The sequence below is a fragment of the Phacochoerus africanus genome, chromosome 6 (genome assembly GCF_016906955.1).
Source record: "Phacochoerus africanus isolate WHEZ1 chromosome 6, ROS_Pafr_v1, whole genome shotgun sequence".
Taxonomy (NCBI): domain Eukaryota; kingdom Metazoa; phylum Chordata; class Mammalia; order Artiodactyla; family Suidae; genus Phacochoerus; species Phacochoerus africanus.
Genome location: NC_062549.1, coordinates 46,427,428 through 46,438,565, shown reverse-complemented (window position 1 = coordinate 46,438,565; position 11,138 = coordinate 46,427,428). Strand labels below are relative to the sequence as shown.

Sequence of the window (11,138 nt, the reverse complement as noted above, 5' to 3'; positions counted from 1 at the left end):
CAGCAGTGAAAGAAGCTGTTCAAGCCAAATCATAGAGCCTATAAAAAGCCTCTGATTGAGTGTGTGGTAGATCACATTCACTGATATCCCACAAGGAACATAGTCAAGTTCTATGTCAGTGAAACAAGAATTCTTTGTGCTGAAGGAGGAGAAAAAGAATTGAACTGAATATTTTCTAAATAACACTTGCAAAGTTTAAAGTAGGCTAAGAATACAAAGAAGAAATGTTATTTGGAAGTTTCAAAAATACTTTACATGTATACTTATAAACTTCTGGGATAATCAACACATGGCACCAGAGAAAGAGAACGTAAGTATACAGAAAGAATCAAGACATACCAAGAAGGGTGTTTTAAAAATATCTCTGCTGTAATGGACAATAATTGAGAGTATCACTTTCTTGGTTTTTAAATTTTAGTTTGTTTTTTTTAAGAAGCTATGTTGATGCTAGCAATAAACATAATTGCTGTGCTGCTGGTATCACTTAGAAAGATGTTATTTTAACCATAAACAAGAAATTTTTTGTCCTCTATGAATTTGTTTTCTGAGTAGATTTAGATGGCTGTAAACAAAATTATAATAAAGAATAGAGGTATGACTTCCAGAATTAAAAGGAAGGGCAGAATTCATAACCCTGAAGTGACAGCTGTGCTGTAAGGTATAGGAACTCTTTTTGACATTAAGCACATTTGTTCATTCTGAAGAGCAGTCCTGAACATTAAGAGCTGCTAAATTATACAATATGAATCGTCTATGCAAAGGAATAAACAAAATCATAGTTGGAAAAAAAATTCCACAAACCTCTACTAACAGAATTATATTACAGAAGCTCTGCAAGAAGCTGAAAAGTATCTTCTAAACCAAGCCATGTGAGATGCATTTGTCCCCTTCCTTCTAGATTAAGAAATTTTGCTTTGGTGAAATCTTGTTCAGCTCAGCAAGTTAAGCACTGTTTTACCGATTTTGTGAATTTTTACTGAATTCTTACAAGGTGCATACTTTCTGCTGAGGGTGGAGAATACAGATACAAAATGCAGTCCCAGGTTTTGAGGCACTCTAATAAGGTCAAAAGCAAACAAATAATGATAATACACTGTGGTGAGCACTATAGGATGCTGCCCTAGTTTTGTTTCCCCAAGAAACAGACCTAAGGATTCAAGTGAAAATAATTTATTCGGCAGGTAAAATAAATGCCAGAAGGGAAGTGGGAATAGTGAAAGCAAAGGAAGGCAGTTGCTATAAAGGAAACAATAAAAAAAACCATAAAAAAGCAAGGTAGGAGTTCCCTGGTGGCCTAGTGGTTAAGGACCCAGCGTTGACACTTCTGTGGCTCAGATTACTGCTGTGGCTCAGGTTCAGTCCCTTGCCCAGGAACTTTCACATACCATGAGCAGAGGATAAATAAATAAATAAATGAGCTGCAGGAAGGTGCCAACAGAAGTGAAAGGCAGGGTTTGACTCTGTCAATAATGTAGAACTCAAAAGAGCTGGAGCAGCCACGCCACGTTCACTTTCTGCCTCAGAGCGTGAACTCACGATGCGCATGTGCAGAAGGAATACCAAGACTGGTGTGCAGGGAGTTCTCAACCTCTCGTCCTGACCAATCCAGATGCAGGAGCTGGGGCCTGGCCATCACAGGCAGGCGTGACGTCTGCTGACAGGTTTCATGGACTCCCTGCTGTTTGCTGGAACCATGGAGTCTGGTCTGATATGGCGATTAGCCCTGCAACTGAGCCAGAGGAGCTGATGAAAGCAGAGGGATACTTGTGACTGTCCGACATGAAGTGTATTGGCCTGTCTGAAAGTACAATGGAAAACAGTAATGTAGTCATGTGCCTGGACTTTGCAACTACCTATATGAAGCTGCCCCTTGGACTGGACCTATTTAGTTAAAATTTCTGGTTTGAACAAGAAGATGTATCAGAGCTGCCTTAAATCTTTTGAGTGTTTACTGGACCTGAACTCAAATATTGGAATAAGAGACCTCACATATAGTTTAGCTGTGCAGAAGCAGTGAACATGGCTTCAAAGAGACTGCACAAAACACCGTTTTAAGTGGATTTTGACTTATCCAGGCCGCTTTTTACCACTGCAATATTCTAAAGCTGAGGGTGGACAAAAATGGTAGGCACATCTGGTGTGAAAGAAGCCATTTTGATTGACTCTGTAAACACCAGAAAATGTTGGGCAGCAGATCGACAGAGAGCCTGAAGGGGCAGCAGTTTGACAGAGAAGGGTCAACTGCTTCACCATGGAGGAAAAAGAAGACAGTGGTTGAACCTCCAGCAAGGGAAACAGAATGTAGTAGAGATCCCACATAAAACACAAAAAGATGAAGATCAGACACAGGATTATGAAGAATGGAAAAGGAAAATTTTGGAAAATGCTGCCAAAGCACAAAAGACTACAACAGAGTGATTTCAATTTCCAGACTACCTTGTACTGAAAACCAATTGCATCTGCCATACCAAGGAAGATGTGAAGGACTTTGAAATTTTGTTTGAACTTTTGTAACAAGGTTCCTAAGATTATTGCCTTAATAGCAAAAGAGCCAGCATTGGGGCTGAGCAGGCTGGCTCTGAAATGGGTAACAAAATCATTAGATCAGCTACAGTGTCTGGCTAGGTTAGCCTTGCAAGTCTGTACTCTCCTACAAAATATAATTGGAGCATTTTTTTTTAAACTTTGTTTTAAGCCAAAGGTAGTTTCCTGTCCTATCCAAAATATCAAAACTCAGGCTGGATGGAGTCTTAAAGATTTTACTTAAGTTTTTGTGTACATCTCTCTAACTAAATCAATATATGATAAAATAAATAAATAAATAAATAAATAAATAAATAAATAAACTAATAAATAAAATAAAAAGTAAGGTATTACTGTGAGCCACTGGGTTAACAACTCTTAGAAATTCAAGGATACAGTGTGTAATATGCACTTCAGAGGAATAGGGCCAGCCCATTAATTTCTCAACATTGTCTACCTGCTCTCTGAACAAGTAAAGATAGAGCCTGAAAGAAGGTCTTTTGACAGAGGGAAGATAGATCCTGGCAGTTGAAAGTTGGCCTGGTAGTCACTGATCTGAGGGCATATGGACACCTGCTGTAGAAGTTCAGATTCACAACAAACTTTGACAGGAAAAAGGAAATGAGTGAGGAAAATGTACTTAGAGATGATACTTGAAATTGTAATATCCATAAGAATTAAAAGAGGAAAAAGTGTTATGGCAGAAGGATAAATATGAGGGCATCCCAACCAAAAAGTGCATGATATTTTAGAGAAACTACAAGTTCTGTATATGCATATAGATAGTATGTAAGTGCAAGGGGGAGAGTGAAGGGAGAATTGTTTAGAATGAATGTAGATGTGTAGGCAAGAAAAAAATCAGACTTAGCCTTAATTTTCATGGTTAAAAATTTGGATCCAACATTATATAATATTTATGATGTATATAAAACAAAAATATATATGCATGATTTCAATAGCATAAACTTGGCAGTCTTTTGGGACATTGCTTGACTTCCATGTCTTTTGTTTTCTCATCAAATAGCCTAATTTGAGGGGTGTAAAACTGGCAAGATTCTGGGAGATGATTTACACCTCAAAATGACATAGAGAATTTTAAACTGCAAATACATAAGAAAAGGGAGTTTAGAGGCTAATAGTCAAGAAGAACAAGACAGAAGCCAAGGGGAATGTTAAGACCTTCATTTTCTGAGGTGCTGTAATTCTTGGCCCTAGCCATGTCACCCAGCCACTTCCATGGGATCTTTCAGCTTCCCAGGGACTCATAAATAAATAACATTCAAAGTAGCTTGTTCTCTTATCTCAGCCCTCTCTCCATCCCATCCCAGCAAAGTTGTCATCTTTTTTTTTTTTTTTTTTAAATAAAGACTGAGTGGCAAGGGGTAGATGGGCTCCTATTTTCTTCCCTCTTTTCTCAAACCACTTTTCTTCTTAGGGAGGTCTCTCTACTCTTTTCTTGTTGTTTATTTCCTAATTGACTCTAGTGACCACTATAATGAAAATCAATCAACAAAGAACAGATTGCTTTTCCGTCAAGGATTGGAAGAACTTAATCCTCAAACTGTCCCAGAAGTTGGAGAGTGGATGGTTGATGAGCAGATTTTACATTCCATCTTTCCAATGTAGCAAAGAAATAAAGAAAAACAGGAATAAGTTTTTATACTTAAGTAATTATGTTCACATTCTTCTACAAAAATATTGTACTTCATATAATGACTGAATTTAATATGAGAATTGCATATTCCTGGAACACATTCTGCTAGGTACTCATTAAATAAACTCCTTTCTCCCTCCTACACATTCATTAAGAAATGATGTGTCCTTATTATTTGTCTGTTGATAGAGTGCCACTTGCATTCTAAGATCTTTTTAAACGCTTCTGAATTTGAAACACTAATCAATATACTCCATATTTGTATTATTCTATTTAAATTCCATCAGAAAAATACCAGAGACTATGTAACTTAAATAGCAGAAATTTTTTTCTTGCAGTTTTGGAGGCTAGAGTTCTAAGATCAGGGTAACAGTATGATCAGGTTCTGGTGAGAGCCTTCTTCCTGACTTAGAGACAGCCCCCTTTTCAGTAAATACCAACAGTCTTATCATGGGAGATAGAGGTATGCATGTATGCATACATACGTGTGTGTGTGTGTGTGTGTGTGTGTGTGTGTGTGTGTGTGTAGAGAAAGAGAGCGGGTTCTCTGATACCCTTTCTTATAAGGGCACTGATTCTATCATGAGGGCCTCACCTTCATAAGCTCATCTAAATCTAAATCTCTCAAAGGCCCTCATCTCCAAATACCATCACATTGGGGAATAGGTCTTCAACATAAAAAAATTTGTGGAGGGACATAATTCAGTCCATAGTTGAAGTTCCTGTTAAGGACAGCCGAAACAAACCTGACTAGTATCCATGAGGGTGTGGGTTCATTTGATGCCTGGCCTCACTCAGTGGGTTAAGGATCTGGTATTGCTGTGAGCTGTGATGTGTGTGTGTTGCAGACATAGCCTGGATCCCAAATTGCTATGGCTCTGCCATAGGCTGGTAGCTGTAGCTCCTATTTGACTCCTAGCATGGGAACTTCCAGATGCCATGGGTGTGGCCCTAAAAGCAAAACAAACAAACAAAAAAACAAAACAAAACAGTCCTTAGCAATATTTTTACAAAGTTCAATAGAAATAAAATGCCAGGGAATTCCCATAATGGCTCAGTGGCTAATGAACCCAACTACCACCCATAAGGATGTGGGTTCGATCCCAGGCTTTGCTCAGTGGGTTAAGGATCCAGCACTGCTGTGAGCTCTGTTATAGGTCAAAGATATCCTGCTCATATCCTGCATTGCTGTGGCTCTGATATAGGCTGGTGGCTACAGCTCTGATTGGACCCCTAGCCTGGGAACCTCCATATGCCTCAGGTGTGGCCTTGAGGCAGAATATTAATGCAGGTAGTGTAGGAACATGTGCTCCAATACACTCTTTTGATATGGGTGTTGATTAACATTTGTGGCTTAAGAGATCTAGGGAGTAACAGCTCCACAGGCCTTGTTTTATTTTATGAAATGTGCATTCCCCACAGGCTTTGTTTACTATAGGAAATACAAATCTCTAGCCCACTCCTCAACTGATAAAAAGAAATGAGAGGAGTGGTGGCTTAATCTAAGAAAAAAAAAAAAAGAACAAAGAAACCATAAAACTTACAGGACATTTACAACCCTAAAACCCCTGTTGGACAAGGACTTATATAGGTATTTGAGCAAGGCCAATGGGAAAAAAACACATCTTTCTGGACCCCAGGTTGGCACCCCTCCCCACATTTAAGAGATAAAAATCCCTATAGGACAATAAGGAAGGGAGCTCTTCTCCCTGCTCCCAGCAGCCCTGGGAGCTATTTGCTTTCCTTTAATAAAGACTTTGCTTGCTGGCTACCTGTGTATTCTCAGAGTTCATTCTTTGACTGCCATGAACAAGAACCTGGATTCTGGTATCAGCCCTAAGAAGATTAAAAAAAAAAAAGAGAGAGAGAGAGAGAGAGAGAGAAATAAAATGTTGATCAAATTCAAAAGCTTTAGGATATAAAAGAAAAGGACTGTCCTTTTATTTTTTTGTGGAAAGGACTTGAAGGTCATTCTTATCATTAGCAAGTTAATTCATTACTGCCAATTGAGATAGGTGAGCTTGTCATGTCAAATCTGAGAGGATATGTGTCACTGTTGACTTGGAATAAAAGAGTAATTCCAGCTAGTGTTACCTACTGCTGCTTTACCTAAGCTGATCTTTATTTTTATGGCCCCAACTATTATAGAAATCACTTTTATCCCATAATTTAGGGTTAGGGTGAATAGCAGCTATTGCAAAATAGAAACTGTGATCTATAAAGATATACATTTATATACATATGAATATATGCATTTATATATTTACACATACAAAATCTTATCTTGGTATTAGTTTATTACTTCCAGATAAAAATAAGGACAGGGTACAGAGCAAAGTATGTAGGCTTTTAGATTCTACCTGTTCCATAGTAAGACTTTTCCTACCCTTCCACTGATACACAGGCAGAAGTCCAAAATTGTTAATTTTCATCTCCTTCCCTCTGTCCTTCTATTTCCCTATTTCCCCCTCACTTGCTGTGCATATGCATAGTTTATAAGAATTGTGATTCCATTGATCAGGGGCAGTTGTTGCCCAGTAGGATTCAAAGGCACTAACAGTGACCACTGGAATTTGCATATTCATTCCTTCATGCCCTCTTGTTTCTGATGCATTGTACACAGTTCTATACCACTGAGTCTTAACCAAGAAAGCTTGTTTCTGTGGTTTTGACTCTGGTATCAACTCCCCCTTCTCTGGGGATGATGAATAATAGAAAACTAAACATGAGCTTAAGAGTTGTAAGCATTGTAAGAGGTTTTTGCTTTGGTTTGTTTTGTGTTTTCAGGGCTGCACCCATGGCATATGGAAGTTCCCAGGCTAGAGGTTGAATCACAGCTACAGCATCACAGGATCCAAGCCATGTCTGCCACCTATAGCAGAGTTCACAGCAATGCTGGATCCTTAACACACTAAGCAAGGCCAGGGATTGAACCCATGTCCTCATGGATCCTAGTAAGGTTCATTACCACTGAGCCACAATGAGAACTCCCATCAGAGACTTTTTATGCTCATTTGATTTAGTATACTCTGAAACATCAATGGCCATGCTCCAATGAATAATTACTATGTGCTATATGTAGCACAGACTTTAAAAATGAACTGGGGATACAGAAGGCTGCACTTATTAAGAGTAATTTAGATTTCCTAAGTGTCAAGAATTATAATTAAGAGAATTTTATGGCCCTAAAACTTTTTCTAGCTATATTGAAAAATTTCTTTTTATGAGGAGGTATAATTTGTCCAATAGGACAAAATAGGAATACTATGCCTGATACTGTTAGCTGTTTGTTATCTGAGAATTCATCTAGTTATATTCACTAGATAACTAATCAGGGTAGAGCCTTAAATAATAATAATACCAGAGATATTCAAAATTTTGTGCCATTATTTAAAAGAAAGCACTTTTTGGAGTTCCTGCTGTGGGACAGTGGGTTAAGAATCTGACTTCAGAGGCTCAGGTTGCTGTGGATGTGCAAGTTCAATCCCCAGCCTGGTGCAGCTGCAGCTCAGGTCATAGCTGTGACTCAGATTTGATCCCTGGCCTGGGAACTTCCATTTATGTGGGTGTGGGGCATTTTTAAAAAATGTACCTGTTTTGGGATGAATTGTGTTCCTACGCCCTTCAAAATCATATGTTGACTTCTAGCTCCAGTACCTTAGAATGTTGGATACAGGATATTTACAGAGATAATTAAGTTAAAATGAGGTTATTACAGTGGGCTCTAATATAATATGACTGGTGTCATTATAAGAAGAGGAAATTTAGATATAGAAACACACCCATTCTCATTATAATAAGGTACATTTTCAAAAAGGACTTAATTTTGCCTTTATTCTATGGTTTCTATGCTATCAGTAACACCTATTATGAAATCTGTGAGGGAAGAAGTGTCCATGTAGTTTTGAGAGAGAAAAAAAATGCAGATAGTGAAATTGGATAGATGAACTTTTTACTAATAATAGTGTACCCTCCCTATGGGTAGTTCCACTCTTTCAAAGAAGATACTTAATCTCAGTTTTTTGCCAACTTACAGGCAATGCAGGAAAATTAAATTTTACAATTCCTGAAATATGTGTACAATAGACCACTATAAAAACAGGAAAATTCCAGCTGGCACCCTATAACATTTTTTAGAAATGTTTTTATTATAGTTGATTTATAATATTCTGTCAATTTCTATTGTATGATAAAGTGGCCCAGTCTCTCTTTCTCATATATATATATATATATATATATATATATATATATATATACATTATTTTTCTCACAATATCCTCCATCATGTTCCATCACAAGTGACTAGATATAATTTTCTGTGCTATGCAGCAGGATCTCATTGCTTATCTACTCCAAATTCAATAGTTTGCATCTGCTAACGCCAAACTCCCAGTCCATCTCACTCCCTTCCCCCTGCCTTGAAAACCAGAAGTCTGTTCTCCAAGTCTGTGAGTTTTTTTCTATATATAGGTTCATTTGTGCTATATATTAGATTCCAAATATAAGTGATATCGTATTATATTTGTCTTTCTCCTTCTGACTTACTTCACTTAGTATCAGAGTCTCTACTTCCATCCATGTTGCTGCAAGTGGCATTATTTTGTTATTTTTAATGACTGAATACTATTCTATTGTGTATATATACCACATATTCTTAATCCATTCATCTATTGATGGATTTTTAGGTTGTTTCCAGGTCTTGGCTATTGCAAATAGTGGTGCAATGAACATATGGGTGCATGTATTTTTTTTTTTTTCAATGGAAGTTTGGTTCAGATACATGCCTGAGAGTGGGATTGCTGGATCATATGATATTTCTATATTTAGTTTTCTTAGGTATTTCCATCCTGTTTTCCATAGTGTTTGTACCAATATACATTCCCACTAACAATGTAGGAGGGTTACCTTTTCTCCACACCCTCTCCAGCATTTGTTATTTGTAGACTTTTTAATTATGGCTATTTCAATCAGTGTGAGTTGGTACCTCATTGTAGTTTCGATTTGCATCTCTCTAACAGTTAGTGATGTTAAACAATTTTCATGTGCTATTGGCCATCCATGTATTTTCTTTGGAGAAATGTCTATTCAGGTCTTCTTTCCATTTTTCAATTGGGTTTTTTTTTTTTTTGCCATTGTCTTATATAAGTTGTGTCAGTTCCCTTAACTGCCTCTTTGTTCAGAGTCTCTTTTTCTCCATGTTGGAATCAGGGACTCTTAAAGATAGAGTTTCATGGGATTTTCTTTGAAAGGCACTCCTTTCAAAAGAAGGAGTTTCAAAAGTAAATTGGAACATGAATAGCTGTCTCACATATAGGTCCATTATTTTTATTCATTCTTTCATTCATTTATTCAAGAAGCAGGTATTAAAAGCATATCTTATTGCCATTTTCATACTGGTTACTTGAGATGCAGTAGTTAAAAAGACACAGCCTTTGCATTTGCTCTGCTCACTTTTAGAGACATGCAAGTTCATGAAGCAACATAATCTGGGCCAAAGTTTATCACTGTTGGACTATGAAGTGCCAATGAGGGGAGGGTAGTTCATAGCAGTTGACATGATAAACTCTAACATATGCATAATGCTTATTATGTGCCAGGCAATGTCTAAGTGTTTACATATAATATACATTTAATTAGTAACTCAGTATTTAAAAATCCCTAAGAGTCAGGTGCTATTATTAGTACCATCCTTCTTTATAAATGAGGAAACTGAAACATGGATAAATTAAAGCCATGGAGCTGGCTACTGATGAAGCTGGAATCTAAGTAAATAAACCTGGTTGCACATCTGCATGTTTAATAACCACATTGTTGCTGGCATGAGATTGATTTATGTAAGCTGGATTTTTAAATCCATTGGAAAATCAGATTAATATATAGAGATGAAACAACTATTTTTCCAAGTGTTCAGTGCTGTCACCAATGTACCAATTGTTTAAGATTAGATCACATCAACTCCTCAGATTTCAAATTCCTTATATATTGGGTGACCATGTTTAATTCTCTTAGTGAGATATGCTTAACAATGAAGGAGGGCTCTAGTAATGATTATATGGGGGTATGTCCTGGCAAACCACATTGTGTTGTTGCCCTACTTATATATCAAAATGAGGCTGCATTAGATAATCCCTAAATCTACCTCCAGTTGTAGTCTGCTTGGCTAACTGACTGTTTATCCTGATGTATTGGGGTCATGCAGTAAAAGGCAGAAGGAAAATCCACAGGTCTGGCTTTCAATTTTGTGCCTAGACCTGAGAACACCTTTATGTAAATATAGTATGTAGTAATAAGTAAATTGATCTATATTAAATTGGAGACACTATGAAAAAAAAAGTCACTTCAATTGGACTTAATGCCCAGGCAACCAGTACATGCAAAATATAAGATAAAACCAGTGTCCCAGAAGACAGCTGATTAGAAAAAAAGGAATTAATTTAGCTCATAACAGGAATTAATTTTGCATCATTTGAGCTGAAGAACTAATCTGTATACCTTCAACAAGACAACCAGTGTGGTACTGAGGACAGTGTGAGCTGAACTAAAAGAGACTGGTTTTGTACAAAGAGCATAAGTCGAGATATTTTAGATTTTTCATTCATTTGTTCACTCAACAAAATGATAAGAGCTGATTATGTGCCAACTATGATGCTGTGGGTTGATGATACAAATGCAAACTACTGAGCCTCCCCCCTAGAATTTCTGTGTTAGTAGACCTGATGTGGGGAACTTTAAGTTTTACTACTGATAATCCTTTATAGCAAGAAATATTTTAGGAGTTCCCATAATGGCTCAGTGGTTAACGAATCCAACTAGGAACCATGAGGTTGCGGGTTCAATCCCTGGCCTTTCTCAGTGGGTTAAGGATCCAGCATTGCTGTGAGCTATGGTGTAGGTTGCATATGTGGCTCGGATCCTGCATTGCTCTGGCATAGGCCGGTGGATACGCTCCAATTAGACCCCT

At 37.4% G+C, this 11,138-nt stretch overlaps 1 pseudogene; it reads left to right on the top strand.

Moving 5' to 3' along the window:
* The first annotated feature begins 289 nt into the window (after positions 1–289).
* LOC125128658 (origin recognition complex subunit 6-like) lies at positions 290–2,418 on the top strand (annotated as a pseudogene).
* The last annotated feature ends 8,720 nt before the right edge of the window (positions 2,419–11,138 follow it).